General features: G+C 33.7%; 1 protein-coding gene across 5 annotated transcripts in view; it reads right to left on the bottom strand.

The window, feature by feature from the left end:
* Positions 1-15,749, bottom strand: part of LOC133644392 (cyanocobalamin reductase / alkylcobalamin dealkylase-like) — a 137,086-nt gene that overhangs the window by 88,365 nt on the left and 32,972 nt on the right. For all 5 annotated transcript variants that reach the window (XM_062038815.1, XM_062038816.1, XM_062038818.1 and 2 more), the window contains exon 7: positions 2,952-3,016. The gene's annotated coding sequence lies outside the window, so the exon portion shown is untranslated. The remainder of the gene's footprint in view (positions 1-2,951; positions 3,017-15,749) is intronic.

The following is a 15,749-nucleotide window of genomic DNA, read 5'->3' as shown; positions in this document are numbered from 1 at the left end:
AGTAATTATTTAATTGATTTAATCAAGGTATTTCAATGACTAGTGTGTTCAACTTGAATGTCACAAAATTCCATGAAAATAAAAAGGCTTTTTTTTTTTGTTTGTTTTACAAAAAGATGTATGTTTTTCTTTTCTTTTAAATACCGGTTTGGGCACCGTTTAAGCACCGGCACCGTTTTTAAAGCACTAGTGGTGAAGCTGCATTTTTATTTGCTCTTAAATTTTGACAATCAATTTTTTAAAAAACATGATTACTTATCATTATTTAGTTAGAATTTTTTGTATTTGTTTAATTATGTTTTATTTCTTATATATGCATATCTTACTAAGTAATTATTTCATTGATGTAATCAAGGTATTTCAATGACTAGTGTGTTCAACTTGAATGTCACAAAATTCCATAAAAATAAAAAGGCATTATTTTTTGTTTGTTTTTACAAAAAAACTGTATGTTTTTAATTTTTTTAAAAACCGGTTTGGGCACCGTTTAAGCACCGGCACCGTTTAAGCACCGGCACCGTTTTTAAAGCACTGACTCGGTACTAGTATTGGTTAAAATGTAAACAATAGCTAAGGATGTCAAAATGTTACTTTTGATGGCGACAGTTTGACTCGGGAACTGATTAATCCAACTAATATTTTGGGAAAAGGAAGTGACCTATGATATAAACCAGTGGTTTTTAACATTAGGGCCGCGAACGCCCCCTAGTGGGCCGCCAAGACATACCTGTACTCAAATGTAATACACTTTTCCACCACTCGTGGCAGTAATGACAGTATTAAACAAAAAGAAGAAGCCTGGATCTAAAGTAAAAGTTTAAGCGCAAAAATTATGACTAAAGTGGTGAAGCTGCATTTTTATTTGCTCTTAAATTTTGACAATTTATTTTAAAAAAACATGGTCACTTATTATTAATTTAGTTAGAATTTTTTGTATTTGTTAATTTGTTGTAATTGTATTTAAATTTATTTTTTTTGCGTCCTTTATTTTGGTTTCATTGGTGTTATTATTGGAGTAGGTCAAAAAGATTCAGAACCCGTGATATAAACCACAAAAATAGACGGACATGTCGGCGGGGAGAAAAAGAGGAGGATGAGTTGGCAAGAATGACAACCAGGCCGCCAGCTAAAAAGCCGCCCGTCGATACTAAAACGATCAGGATGGAAGATGGGCGGGAAGTTTTCTCCTCTCCCTCACAAGGGCTTCCCTTCCTCTGTCCTTCTAATGAGAGTAAAGGAGATGTTCAGGCGCATCAAGTAACTCTCATGCCGCACAAGCAACAGAAGACAGCAGAAGAGGACGACTCGTCTCACTTTTCCGCCACGAGGAGGCCTGGCGAGGCGCTAAAAGTGGAATTTGTCACCACCAGGCTCCTTTTTGGCCTCGCTGCAAATGATAGCAGATAACTGCTGCTGGTGGCTGCAGGCTAAAGCGCTAATGGATTTAGCACAGTCAGAGACGCATTTGCATGCTGGAGTGAATTGCTTTTTGTACTTGTACCAAAAACAAAAAACTCAACTCACAGACGCTCACTTCAACGTGCAGCCAATCACTACTTTCAACTCTGAAAGCCCTTTTTTCAAAAGTAGTTTTATAATGTCACCACTTGTTTTGTCAAGTTGATCCGCACACCCACATCATGGCGTCTATCCTCATCAGCACTACCAGACATTCACTCACATTACGGTTGTATGGTACACTGGTACCGGTATAGTATCGCGGTAATAATGAATCAAAAACGGTACTATACTCTGTTTGAAAAGTACCGATGGCGCGTCGTCGTCACGTCGTGATGTTGCTGGTTTTACGAGCAGAGGAGCATGTTCGGCAGCGCACAATCACAGAGTACTACAAGCAGACACAGTGGTAGACAGAAAAGGGAGAATGGACGCATTCTGGTCTAAAAACTAACGATGAAGGTGAAACTATAACACTGAAACGCCCTCAGGAAGAGGTGCTTTAAGACATGGCTAGCTAGCGAGCGGCTAATGTCCATCCGCAGTCGGCAGTGGTTTAGCTACTTCTAAATCACTAATCCTCGCCTCCATGGCGACAAATAAAGTATGTTTCTTACAAGTATTATCCCTGCAGGACGAGGAATAGCTAAACATGCTTCACTACACACCGTAGGAGGATACAATAGCTAACCGCTAACAGCAAGCTAGCACCCCTGAATGTAAACAAACGCCATGGGTGGATCTATAATTAACATCGACTGTAATGATACCAAGTACAATAGCGTATCTAGTCGATAATACTATGAATACATCAATATTTTTTATCGTCACAAAATCTTTTTTCCTTTTTTTACAATTCATATTATGTTCATAAACTCAGAAAATATGTCCCTGGACACATGAGGACTTTGAATATGACCAATGTATGATCCTGTAGCTACTTGGTATCAGATTGTTACCTACATTTGTGGTATCACCCAAAACTAACTAGTATCCAAACAACAGAAGAATAAGTGATGATTACATTTTAACAGAAGTATAAATAGAACATGTTGAAACAGAAAATAAGCAGATGTTAACAGTAAATGAACAAGTAGATTAATAATTAATTTTCTACCACTTGTTCTTAATAATTTAAAGTTGAAGTTAAAGTACCCATGATTGTTGACAAAATAATAGAATGATAAGTGACACAATATGTTACTGCATACGTCAGCAGACTAATTAGGAGTTTTTGTTTGTTTACTTACTACTAAAAGACAAGTTGTCTTGTATGTTCACTATTTTATTTAAGGACAAACTTGCAATAAGAAACATATGTTTAATGTACCGTAAGTTTTTTTGTTAAAATAAAGCCAATAATGCAATTTTTTTGTGGTCCCCTTCATTTAGAAAAGTATTGAAAAGTATCGAAATACATTTTGGTACCAGTACTAAAATATTGGTATCGGGACAACCCTAACTCACATTGGGAGTTATTTGAAGACACTCACCAGTTTATGGGTCTGTATTAGGTCCCCTCCTTTTTTGGTCCAGCATCACTTGACATGCTACGGAGCTGGAAAAAATATTAGTACACGTATTAATACTGTTGCATGGTTGAAATACGGGAATATCTCAATATTAATGTGACGTGAAAACATTTATAAATATTTATAACTAAATGTCTATATTTTAAAATAATTTTATAGAAATTAAAACCATTTTTTCCCCCAAAATCACACTTTAATTGTCGGATTCTTATAACATTATTTTAAGATTTGACTATTGTCAGAGAAACATCTGTCCATCCATGGCATGTAATTTAAAAAATTATATTTGAGCAATATAAATATTATTATTTTGCTTTGAAGGTCATGTAGCAAAATGATTTTTTTTTTTAAGCAGCTTTTTTGATACAATCAGAATCTTATGTAATGTGGTCCAAATGTATTTAAGGGGCGGGGGATATTTAATTCCTCTGACAACATCAGTTTTTTGAGTGAAAACCGCAAACATAAACGACCAAAATGGACATTTTGTGCACACGCCCGGGCTAAATTGGGGGCCCTATACAGAATTTTATTTCAAGGCACCCCAATACAGAAAATTTAGATTTTGATTTTATGTGAAACAATTGTTATACTTATCTAAATAAACCTTAAAATTAATTTGAAATTTTCACAGAATTTTTTAAAATATTTTTTCATGATTTTATTATGAAATTAATTGTTCAATGTTTTTTTTGTGTGTGCGAAAAAACTAATGTAGTAATTTTACATACATTTATGATATGAGTAGAGAGTAGAAGTAGAGGAGAAGAAGATGACACTATTTACCCCCCAAAAAATCTTAATAAATCGCGAAAAATTTGTGATGTCTTTTGTATTTGTGGATGTGTTTTGTGTAACCCTGGCGATCAAAACTGGTTCAATACATGTAGCGCTGAATTTGACCAGCAGAGGGAGATAAAGCTACGCCTTATGTTTAATTGTGTTGAGCCACATGTGTGCAATGTTTGCTGTTTTTGATTGACTGAAACTTTTATTAGTAGGTTGCACACTGAAGTACATATTCCGTACAATTGACCACTAAATAATAACACCCGAATAAGTTTTTCAACTTGTTTAAGTCGGGGTCCACTTAAATTAATTCATGATACAGATATATACTATCAAATATATACTAACATCATAATACAGTCATCACACAAGATACTCATCAGAGTATATACATTGAATTATTTACATTATTTACAATCCGGGGTGTAGGTTTGGTTGGTATCAACACTTCAGACATCAACATGTTGGGCCGCGATCGCCCCCTAGAGGGCTGCCAAGACATATCTGTATTAAGTTGTAATACACTTATCCACCACTCATGGCAGTAATGACAGTATTAAACAAACAGAAGAAGCCTGGAGCTAAAGTAAAAGTTTAAGCGCAAAAATTAGGACTAAAGTGGTGAAGCTGCACTTTTATTTGCTCTTGAATTTTGACAATTTATTTAAAAAAAACATGATTACTTATCATTAATTTAGTTCGAATTTTTTGTATTTGTTTATTTGTTTGAATTGTGTTTAAATGTATTTTTAATCGGTTTTTATGTGTCCCTTCTTTTGGTTTCATGGTTCATGGATTCCTATTATTTGACAAGGTTTACCCTGTTAAACTTAGATCTGGCACTCTCCTTATACCTTTTGAAGAAAAAATGTGTATTTGATATTAATGATTTTCACCAGTTTTCACTAATACTCGGAGCTTCTGCTCGGTTTTTTTAACGATCCATTGACATATTTTAAAAGTAAAATGATGAGTCAATGAGATGTATAATTAAATATTCAACATATTAGCTTTGCCACCTTTTAGACAATGTTTTCCCACATAGCTTGAATGCACAAAATAGATTTCAGTTTATGCATGGAGGTTTTGTTACTTCATAAAGCAGCTATCAGGTGTGTGTGTGTGTGCGTGTTCGTGTGTGTGTCACACACACACACCCACACACAGAGTGTCCTGGCCTAAAATGCTCCCTATTTAAAATGCTAATTTCCTTCCCCTCCCACAGGTGCTTAAGTGCGTTTGAAGCTAAATTGCTCCTCTCAGCAGGTCAGCGTGAGCCTAATGAATTTATCTTTGCTCACTTGACGCTCATACGTGTCCAGCAAAGGCCCAGGTCCGAGCGCCTCTCTGCAGACCCCTGGGCCTGGATGAGTCTTTGACCTTTGACCTTTCCCCTCACAAGCGACCTGGTGGCGATGGCGGACACTCCCGACAAGCGCAGCAGCACCAACACTTTTTCTTCCTCCAGGTCACATGACAGGAGAGTACGGCACAACTAAGATTGTTTGTCTGATGTTTCATAGTTTTTTACAAAATATGAAACAAATTTAAAAAAATTAAAACATTACAAAGTCAAGATTTTGGACTTTTGTAGACCTATATTTTATTTAATTTTTTTTATTTTGTCCTTTTGGGTTACAATTTTGTTAATGTTTTTAAAAAGGAGTACATTTGAGTGTTATGTTTGTTAGCTAATTTTGCAAGTGTGTATTCGACAGTGTAAATGTATATTTAAAAGTGTACATTTGTATTTTACCAAGTAAATGTTTCCAATTGTGTACATTTGTGTATTTTACTTTTCCATCCATCCATTTTCTACACTGCTTGTCCTCATTAGGGTCAGGGGTAAGATGGAGCCTGTCGAAGTGAGAGAATTCAATACTTTGATATTATTTTACTTTGTTATTCTTGTCTTTGTATCTGTAAACTTGTATTTTATGTTTTGACACTTGTATTGTGCCTTTTTATAAATTGTATGTTATGTTTGTAAAGTAAGTTTACTTTTGTACGTAAATAAACATATTTTACTTTTGCAAACTTATATTTTACCTTTGTTTTACTTTGGTAAACTTGTATTTTACTTTTGTAAACAAATACATTTTTATACTTATAAATGTTTACAAGTATGTTTTAGTTTTGCACACATATGTATTAGTTTTGTTTTGTAAACTTTTATTTGGGTACAATAATATATTACATGTTTACTCTTTATTTTACTCTCATACACTTGGTTTTTTTTTGTTCTTATATTTTACTTGTGTATTCTTGTATTTTACTGTGGTACACTTATATTTTACTTGTTTACAATTATATTTGACCTTTGTACACTTGTAATTTATTGTTGTACACTTAGATTTGACTTGTGTATGCTTAAATATTTAAGCATACACAAGTCAAATCTAAGTTTAAGTTTTCAGAAGTAAAATATTTTACTTCTGAACACTTCTATTTTACTTCTGAAAACTTAAACTTTGTAAACTTGCATTTAACCTTTTACACTTGTTTTACTTTTATAAACTTGTAATGTACGTTTGTACACTTATGTTATACATTTGTACACTTAAATTATACATATTTACTTAGTCCTGACATTTTCACACACATATTAATTTTGTAAACTTGCATTTTACGTTTGCAAACTTGTATTATAATCTATGTTTTTAATTATATTTAACTTACCATTTTTATTTTACTTTGTAAACTTGAATTTTACTATACCCTTTATTTTACTTTCATCCACTTGTATTTTGCTTGTGTACTTATATTTTATTTACGTTAACTTGCATTTCACTTTTGTACACTTATATTTGACTTGTTTACACTTATACTTGACCTTCGTAAACTTATAGTTTATTTGTGTGCAATTGCATTTAACGTGTGCACTTGTATTTTACTTTTGTACACTTGTATTTTAAACAAATCAAATGTTCAAACAAACATTTTACAAAGTGATCACTGCAGACACAAGCGTGGTCTGATTGTATTCCACAAGATGATAAAAAATATATTTTTAAGAGCCATTTCCTTCGACGCACGTTAGTTTTCCCTGACCTTATTACCTTTATGAACTACTTCTTTCGGGACTCTATGAAAGCTCTTTCCTGCGTGTGAATTAAGCCGCAAAGAAGAAAAACGGACGTGACATCAAATGCAATATGTATGCTTATATTTTACTAATGTACACCTATATTTTGTTTATGTACGCTTATATTTTATTAATGTACGCTTATATTTGACTAATGTACGCCTATATTTTACTAATGTACACTTATATTTTATTAATGTATTCTTATATTTTACTAATGTATGCCTATATTTTACTAATGTACACTTATATTTTATTAATGTATTCTTATATTTGACTAATGTACGCCTATATTTTACTAATGTACGCTTATATTTTATTAATGAAAGGTTATGTTTTACTAGTGTATGCCTATATTTTGTTTATGTACGCTTATATTTTACATGTGTACGTATATATTTAACTTCTGTAAGTTGTGTTTTACTTTTGTACAGTTGTGTTTTACTTTTGAACTTTTGCATTCTACCTTTGTAAGTTTGCATTTTAAGGTGGATTTACGTTACATGATCTTGTTTTTACAATTTGTCATTTTTTGTTTATGATTTCAATTGGTTTGTTACTTTTGTAATTTTGTATTTTTTACAATGAAATTTGGTCTGCATTTTTGTTTTCCTGGTTTCTCCAATGTCATTTTGTTTTAAGAGTCAGTTGTTGTTGTTTTTTTGACAAAACAACTATAAATTATGCTAGAGTGTACATTCTACAGCAGGGACAAAAGTATTGAAAATATTCATCAATGTTGTGACTAACTAGGTCCGTGTACCTTCCGTTCATCCAATTCTGAAACGCAAATCAAAAAACAAAATTGGGACTGTTTTTCGATTTTTATTATATATGGCAGATTTTAAAACAAACAAAAAAGGGTTGATTTTCATTCAAATATTGCCATAAATTTGGATTTTGTGCTGTGATCCTTTCATGAATTTGGATTTTTTCTAGATAAACACAAAGTAGGTCAACTATTTAATGACACTTTTTTAAAACGACAATAGGAATTCCTGCTAAACAAAGATGTTAGCGTTATGCTAAAAACATGCTAAATGCAAAGGAAAAGCTAAAATACTGTTTCCGGTACAATTTGTCATTACACATATAAACACGCAGTTTTGCATTTTGGATGAACATATATTCGATTTTTGTGTTTATCTGGAAAAATAAAAATCCATAAAAAGAAAACAACGCAAAATCCAATTTTATAGCAATATTTTAACGAAAATCAACCCTTTTTTGTTTGTTTTAAAATCTGCCCGCTACCTTCCATTCATTATATTTCCAATTCTGAAACGCAAATCAAAAAACAGAATTAGGGCCGTTTTTTCGATTTTTATTATACATGGCAGATTTTAAAACAAACAAAAAAGAGTGGATTTGAATTCTTTCAGATAAACACAAAACTCTAATATATGTTCATCCAAAATGCAAAAATACGTGGTTATCTGTGTGATGACAAATTGAACCGGAAGCAGTATTTTAAGCCTTTCTTTTGCGTTTAGCATGTTTTTAGCATTAACAGTATCACATTTGTTCAGCAGTCTTTGTCCTATTGTCGTTTTAAAAAAGTGTCATTAAAAATGTTTTCAACTTTTGTTTCAGAAATGAAAATAGAAAAAATTGACCGAATTTTTATTTATTTATTTGCATTTAAGAATTTGAAATAGAATGAACGGAAGGTACGCGGACCTAACTAGACGTCCTAAAATCCTAAATTATTTATCTTAACATGACAAGTTTGAATTGAAAAGTCCTTAAAAGTCTGCTTGGATGAGTTTGGTGTGGAAGAACCCCATTAAAAGACATGTATCATGACCGAGAACACACTTCAATCCTTCCATGCTCCCTTTCTGGAGATGTTATAGCCAGGTGTCACATTTTTTTATATGGATTTGATCAAATTGCAAAGAAATGATCATTCCATTGAAGTAAACGCTAAAAGAACGAAGAAGAAGTTGTTGCGGCAAAAGGGACTAAAGGGAAGTGTGATACATTAGCGGGAAAACAGAGATGGATTATGCAAATAGGAGCTAAAGTGCACATGGAGGGAGGAGAGTATCTACTGTAGTACTGTACTACAAGTGGCAGATTTACAGTTCATGCGTAGTCGTAGGCTTTGATGTAATACTTCAACGCACTGCAATAAATCAGCTGCTCGCCACGTGAGTCTTTTTGCAGCCAGAAGCTCATCTTTCGACAGTGAAAAACAGAGAGTAAGCCCCGCCCCTCTATTGCACGTGATACCATTTGCAATTTAGGTCTGATATTATTACTGTCTTGTATCAACAATTGTCACAGCATCAATGTGCACTTTACCATGTTGCAGCTGGAGCCTATGCCAGCTGAACGCAGGTTCACCCAGGAAAAATAACCTGTCAGTCACAATTATATGGCTCTTTTTCAGTCTCCTATTACATTTTTTTCATCAAATATTTATAACAAACTGTAAATATTATGGCGAATAATAAAATATGTTTATTAGTATGATGATTGATGATGTAAAATATGCTAAGAAAACACAACAAAACAATAAATTATATAATTACTTTTTTTTTTAATGAATCAGATAATTTAATCTAATAAATTAATATACTAACGCATTCAATAATAAATATATTGCAAAAGATAATAATAAATAATATAATAAATATAAGGACAAATAGGGATATCCGATAATGGCTTTTTGCCGATATCCGATATTCCGATATTGTCCAACTCTTTAATTACCGATACCGATATCAACCAATATATGCAGTCGTGGAATTAACACATTATTATGCCTAATTTGGACAACCATGTATGGTGAAGATAAGGTACTTTTTTTTTTAAATAATAAAATAAGATAACTAAATTAAAAACATTTTCTTGAATAAAAAAGAAAGTAAAACAATATAAAAACAGTTACATAGAAACTAGTAATTAATGAAAATGAGTAAAATTAACTGTTAAAGGTTAGTACTATTAGTGGACCAGCAGCACGCACAATCATGTGTGCTTACAGACTGTATCCCTTGCAGACTGTATTGATATATATTGATATATAATGTAGGAACCAGAATATTGATAACAGAAAGAATTTGGGGGAGGGAGGTTTTTTGGGTTGGTGCACTAATTGTAAGTGTATCTTGTGTTTTTTATGTTGATTTAATTAAAAAAAACAAAAAAACAAAAAAAAAAAACAACGATACAGATAATAAAAAACCGATACCAATAATTACCGATATTACATTTTAGCGCATTTATCGGCAGGCCGATATTATCGGACATCCCTAATGACAAACAAACATTTTAAATTGTCAATGTTTTGCATTTTCAAATATGTATAATTTATTTTATTAAATACATATTTGGATAAATATATTCCTATTTTGTCATTGTAGATAAATACAACAAAAAAAATTTTTAAGCAAAAGGTATAAAATCAATTAATACTAAGGAAAGAGGTCATATTCCATTTATACTTAACATCCACACTACATACATCCATGCAAATAGTGCCTAACGAACGTACCACAGAACTTTCCTCCAGAAGGTCTTGTCGTTGTCCATGTGATGTCAGATGAAACAAAAATTGAGCTGTTTGGCCACAATACCCAGCAATATGTTTGGAGGAGAAAAGGTGAGGCCTTTAATCCCAGGAACACCGTCCCTACCGTCAAGCATGGTGGTGGTAGTATTATGCTCTGGGCCTGTTTTGCTGCCAATGGAACTGGTGCTTTACAGAGAGTAAATGGGACAATGAAAAAGGAGGATTACCTCCAAATTCTTTAGGACAACCTAAAATCATCAGCCCGGAGGTTGGGTCTTGGGCGCAGTTGGGTGTTCCAACAGGACAATGACCCCAAACACATGTCAAAAGTGGTAAAGGAATGGCTAAATCAGGCTAGAAATAAGGTTTTAGAATGGCCTTCCCAAAGTCCTGACTTTAAACGTTTGGGCAATGCTGAAGAAACAAGTCCATGTCAGAAAACCAACAAATTTAGCTGAACTGCACCAATTTTGTCAAGAGGAGTGGTGAATTCAACCAGAAGCTTGTGGATGGCTACCAAAAGCGCCTTATTGCAGTGAAACTTGCCAAGGGACATGTAAGCAAATATTAACATTGCTGTATGTATACTTTTGACCCAGCACATTTGCTCACATTTTCAGTAGACCCATAATAAATTCATAAAAGAACCAAACTTCATGACTGTTTTTTGTGACCAATAAGTATGTGCTCCAATCACTCTATCACTAAAAAATAAAAGTTGTAGAAATTATTGGAAACTCAAGACAGCCAAGACATTATGTTCTTTACAAGTGTATGTAAACTTTTGACCACGACTGTATGTGTGTGTATATATATATATATATATATATATATATATATATATATATATATATATATATATATATATATATATATATATATATATATATATATATATATATATATATACACACACATACACGGACGGCGTGACGAAGTTGGTTCAATCCCCACCTTCTACCATCCTAGTCACCCTTGCTCCGGATGGGTCCTGGTTAGCGCCTTGCATGGCAGCTCCCGCCATCAGTGTGTGAATGTGTGTGTGAATGTGTGAATGTGGAAATAGTGTCATAGCGCTTTGAGTTCCTTACAACAACAAAAAAGGTGGAAAAGCGCTATACAAGTACAACCGATTTACCATTTATATATATATGTGTGTGTGTATATATATATGTGTGTGTGTGTGTGTGTATATGTATATATATATATATATATATATATATATATATATATGTATGTGTATATATGTATGTGTGTATATATATATATATATATATATATATATATATATATATATATATATATATATATATACACACATACATATATAATTTAACTAAAAAATAAAATAAATATATATATATATATATATATATATATATATATATATATATATATATATATATATATATATATATATATATATATATATATATATATATATATATATATATATATATATATATATATATACACATACACTACCGTTCAAAAGTTTGGGGTCACCCAAACAATTTTGTGGAATAGCCTTCATTTCTAAGAACAAGAATAGACTGTCGAGTTTCAGATGAAAGTTCTCTTTTTCTGGCCATTTTGAGCGTTTAATTGACCCCACAAATGTGATGCTCCAGAAACTCAATCTGCTCAAAGGAAGGTCAGTTTTGTAGCTTCTGTAACGAGCTAAACTGTTTTCAGATGTGTGAACATGATTGCGCAAGGGTTTTCTAATCATCAATTAGCCTTCTGAGCCAATGAGCAAACACATTGTACCATTAGAACACTGGAGTGATAGTTGCTGGAAATGGGCCTCTATACACCTATGTAGATATTGCACCAAAAACCAGACATTTGCAGCTAGAATAGTCATTTACCACATTAGCAATGTATAGAGTGTATTTCTTTAAAGTTAAGACTAGTTTAAAGTTATCTTCATTGAAAAGTACAGTGCTTTTCCTTCAAAAATAAGGACATTTCAATGTGACCCCAAACGTTTGAACGGTAGTGTGTATATATATATATATATATATATATATATATATATATATATATATATATATATATATATATTTTTTTTTTTTTTTTAGTTAAATTATATATTTAATAAATAAAAACAAATAATTATTACGACTAAAATATGTATAAATTGATACATATAAAACATTTCATGTAAAAAACAATGAATAATGTGATCGATATAATATACACAAACTTAGATAAATAGTAAATAAAAAGATATACTACTGGGACTAAAAAGCATGTTCAAAATCTGTGACCTTTTTGCTGTGAGGTCAGACACATAAAAATCTTACTTGACATGAAAATCTGAATGTTAATTCCATTTACAGTCAATTCAAAAGCAAAAAAAAAGTTTTTTATTCAAGCATACTTTCGCCAGAAAACCACAAAGTAAGCTACTGTGATGCCAAAAGTCATAACAGTGGGAGTTTGGGCGTGGACGTTTCGCCGTTATTTCTTACGGGCGCGTCTCCGTTTTCGGGCGGGTAGATCACGTTCTCAAGGAGGTGCTCGTCTAGAAGGCTGGCTTATGCAAGAGTAACCTTAGTTTGGAGCAAATCCCCCCCCTGTCTGCTCTTTGATGGGATTATTTATTCACGTGTTTGTTTGTCTTTACCACAGGGCTGCCAGGTGAATGTTGCTGCAAGAACACACCTAATCCTATTTCCGTATCAGCGCCAAAACACTCCCCGGACTTACAAAATATCACCAGTATACACACACACACACAAAAACACACACCCACACACAGCTAACTGCCAGCGTCATGAACAATCAGCATCGCTTGATCCGTCACTGCTGCTGCGAGCCATGCTGCTCACTAATGGCGGCCATGGGAGGCGCGTTGCGTGCGTGCGGGCGGGCGATGAGATGGTTATCGGGCGAATGTGCGCCTTGCTTTTCAGAGAATGGAGTATGACGGCGTGAGGCAAGGAGAGGGTTAGCAATAATAAGATGAGGGGCACGACTTCATTGTCGGTGCATGAATGAGGAGACGAAATGTGTTTTACACTTAATACAGAACGGTGATACATTTGCTAAAGTAAATAATTTGTCATAATATTACAGTTTTAGTCATTTCCTAAGAGCTGGGATAGACTCAGTTATGAATAAACAATTAGGTGGGCTGACGGGTCCGTCACAATACAAACTTGTTTGACTTCCAAGTTGTTACAATTTCAAAATAAAAGTGCTGCGTCGCATATAATAGGGGTATAACAGGGGATATTCTATACGTTGTATTGCTTTGCTATGTTGCACTTCCTGTTCTATGGTTAGCATCACACTTTTTTCTTTTTTTTTTAATAATATTTATTTATTCATTTGATAGGGAAATAATACAGGCACTGAAAAAACACTTTTTTTTGCCCCCCCCCCTCACAAAAATGTTTGTTATTTATTTATTTAAATAATAAAAGTAGAATAGTAACTACCCATCCCACCGTCCAGCATCACACTTTTTGTACACAAAAAGACCACAAAAAGGAAAAACACGCTGGTGGAGTTATTCTAAAGATTAGGGATTCTTAACCTTTTTGACCTCTGCGTTTCCATACAGAGTGGGCAAGGACCCACTTAAATATTGACACTGAATTAGTAATCTACTCTTGATTTTAATCAAATTCAATAATTGTAGCTAACCTACTTAAGGTTTACAACCTTATCAAACTATATAAAAACCATGTGTTAATCACAAAAATTATCATTTATTTAACACCTTAGGCTTAGGTCAGGCTGAATGTAAAAATTAGTACTAACCAAATATACTGCATAAGAAGGGACTCATAAATAACCAGTGTTGGGACTAACGCGTTACTAAGTAACGCCGTTAGTTTCGGCGGTAACTAGTAATCTAACGCGTTATTTTTTTATATACAGTAACTCAGTTACCGTTACTGCATGATGCGTTACTGCGTTATTTTACATTATTTGTATGTAGTATCGGCTAGAAACTGAAGATCTGAGTGTGTTTTATTGGAGCGCTCCGGTGGAAAAGAAGAGGCGTGCTTTCCCCCACCCACAGAAAGCACGCCTCCCCGCAGGGGAGACGTTCCTCCAGAGCCGTACTTCGGATCTAACAACCTTCACTTTACCCGGAAGAGGGTCGTTACAGCTGAGGGTGAATGACGAGCCCGGCGGTTTGTTGCAACTTTGTGACTTTATTGCACGCAGCCATCCACCAAGCTAGAGCACCTACACGCACTCACTGTCGCCGCTCCCTCACCTCTCTCGCCCACTCACTCACTGACGTCACTCACCTCTCATGCTGTCATATCTTAAAGGGCCACACACACACACACACATACGCTACTCTCATAACAACTAACAAGACATCATGGCGAAGCCAGAAGTCGAGTTTTTTAACATGGAGACATTCTCAATACTTTTCTTTTGTCGAGCACAAAGAAAATAACATTTTAGTTAAATGTAAGTTGTGTCTTGGATCAAAGATTCTATCTACTTAGAGTTAAAGTTAAAGTGCCATTATGTTGCAGCTATTTAAAATAGTTTTGTCAATTTTTTCTGGCCTGAAATAAATTGGCCCTTTGAAACATATCTTTGTCTTTGTGTGTTGTATGTAGAGCACATTGTTTGTGTGTTGTATGTAGAGCACATTGTTTGTGTGTTGTATGTAGACCACATTGCTTTCTGAGTTCAGTGATGCAAATGCATGTCAAGTTGATCAACAGATTGTATTATTCTCCAGTGCAATAACAGTACTGAAATGAAGGCTAAAAGGGCATTAATGGGAGCCTTAAAAAAAGGGGGGGAAAAATAAGTTACTAAATAGTTACTTTTCAGAGTAACGCATTACTTTTTGGTGTAAGTAACTGAGTTAGTAACTGAGTTACTTTTGAAATAAAGTAACTAGTAATTGTAACTAGTTACTGGTTTTCAGTAACTAACCCAACACTGTAAATAACTGATTGAAAAATAAATGTTCAATTATTGTGTTAAAATAAATAAACTATATTAATAATGAATATGTTTAAGTAAATTGTCCATAGAATTAAAGTGCAAATGAAAAGTCATAATTATTGCGCTTAAGAAACTTCATCATGACTTTAGCTCCAGACTTGCTTGTTTGAGGTGGTCATTACTGCCACAAGTGGTGAAAAAGTGTATTACAACTGAGTCACGCTCCACAGCTGAGAAACAGATATTTTTGGGCGGCCCTCAAAGGGGCGCTCGCTGCCCTATGGTTAAGAAATGCTGCTGTAGATGCTAACTAAACTGAGTTCTTGCAAGGTTTGCATTATGAGGGGTTGAACTCCAATTTATTGTACTTATGGGGGATTTGACTTCGATGGTTCCACTTCCCAAAGTTTGGACTTTATGGCCTTGTGTG

The sequence above is a fragment of the Entelurus aequoreus genome, linkage group LG27 (genome assembly GCF_033978785.1).
Source record: "Entelurus aequoreus isolate RoL-2023_Sb linkage group LG27, RoL_Eaeq_v1.1, whole genome shotgun sequence".
Lineage (NCBI taxonomy): Eukaryota > Metazoa > Chordata > Actinopteri > Syngnathiformes > Syngnathidae > Entelurus > Entelurus aequoreus.
Note: the sequence above shows the minus strand (reverse complement) of the source record. Positions and strands in the feature narration are given on the sequence as shown.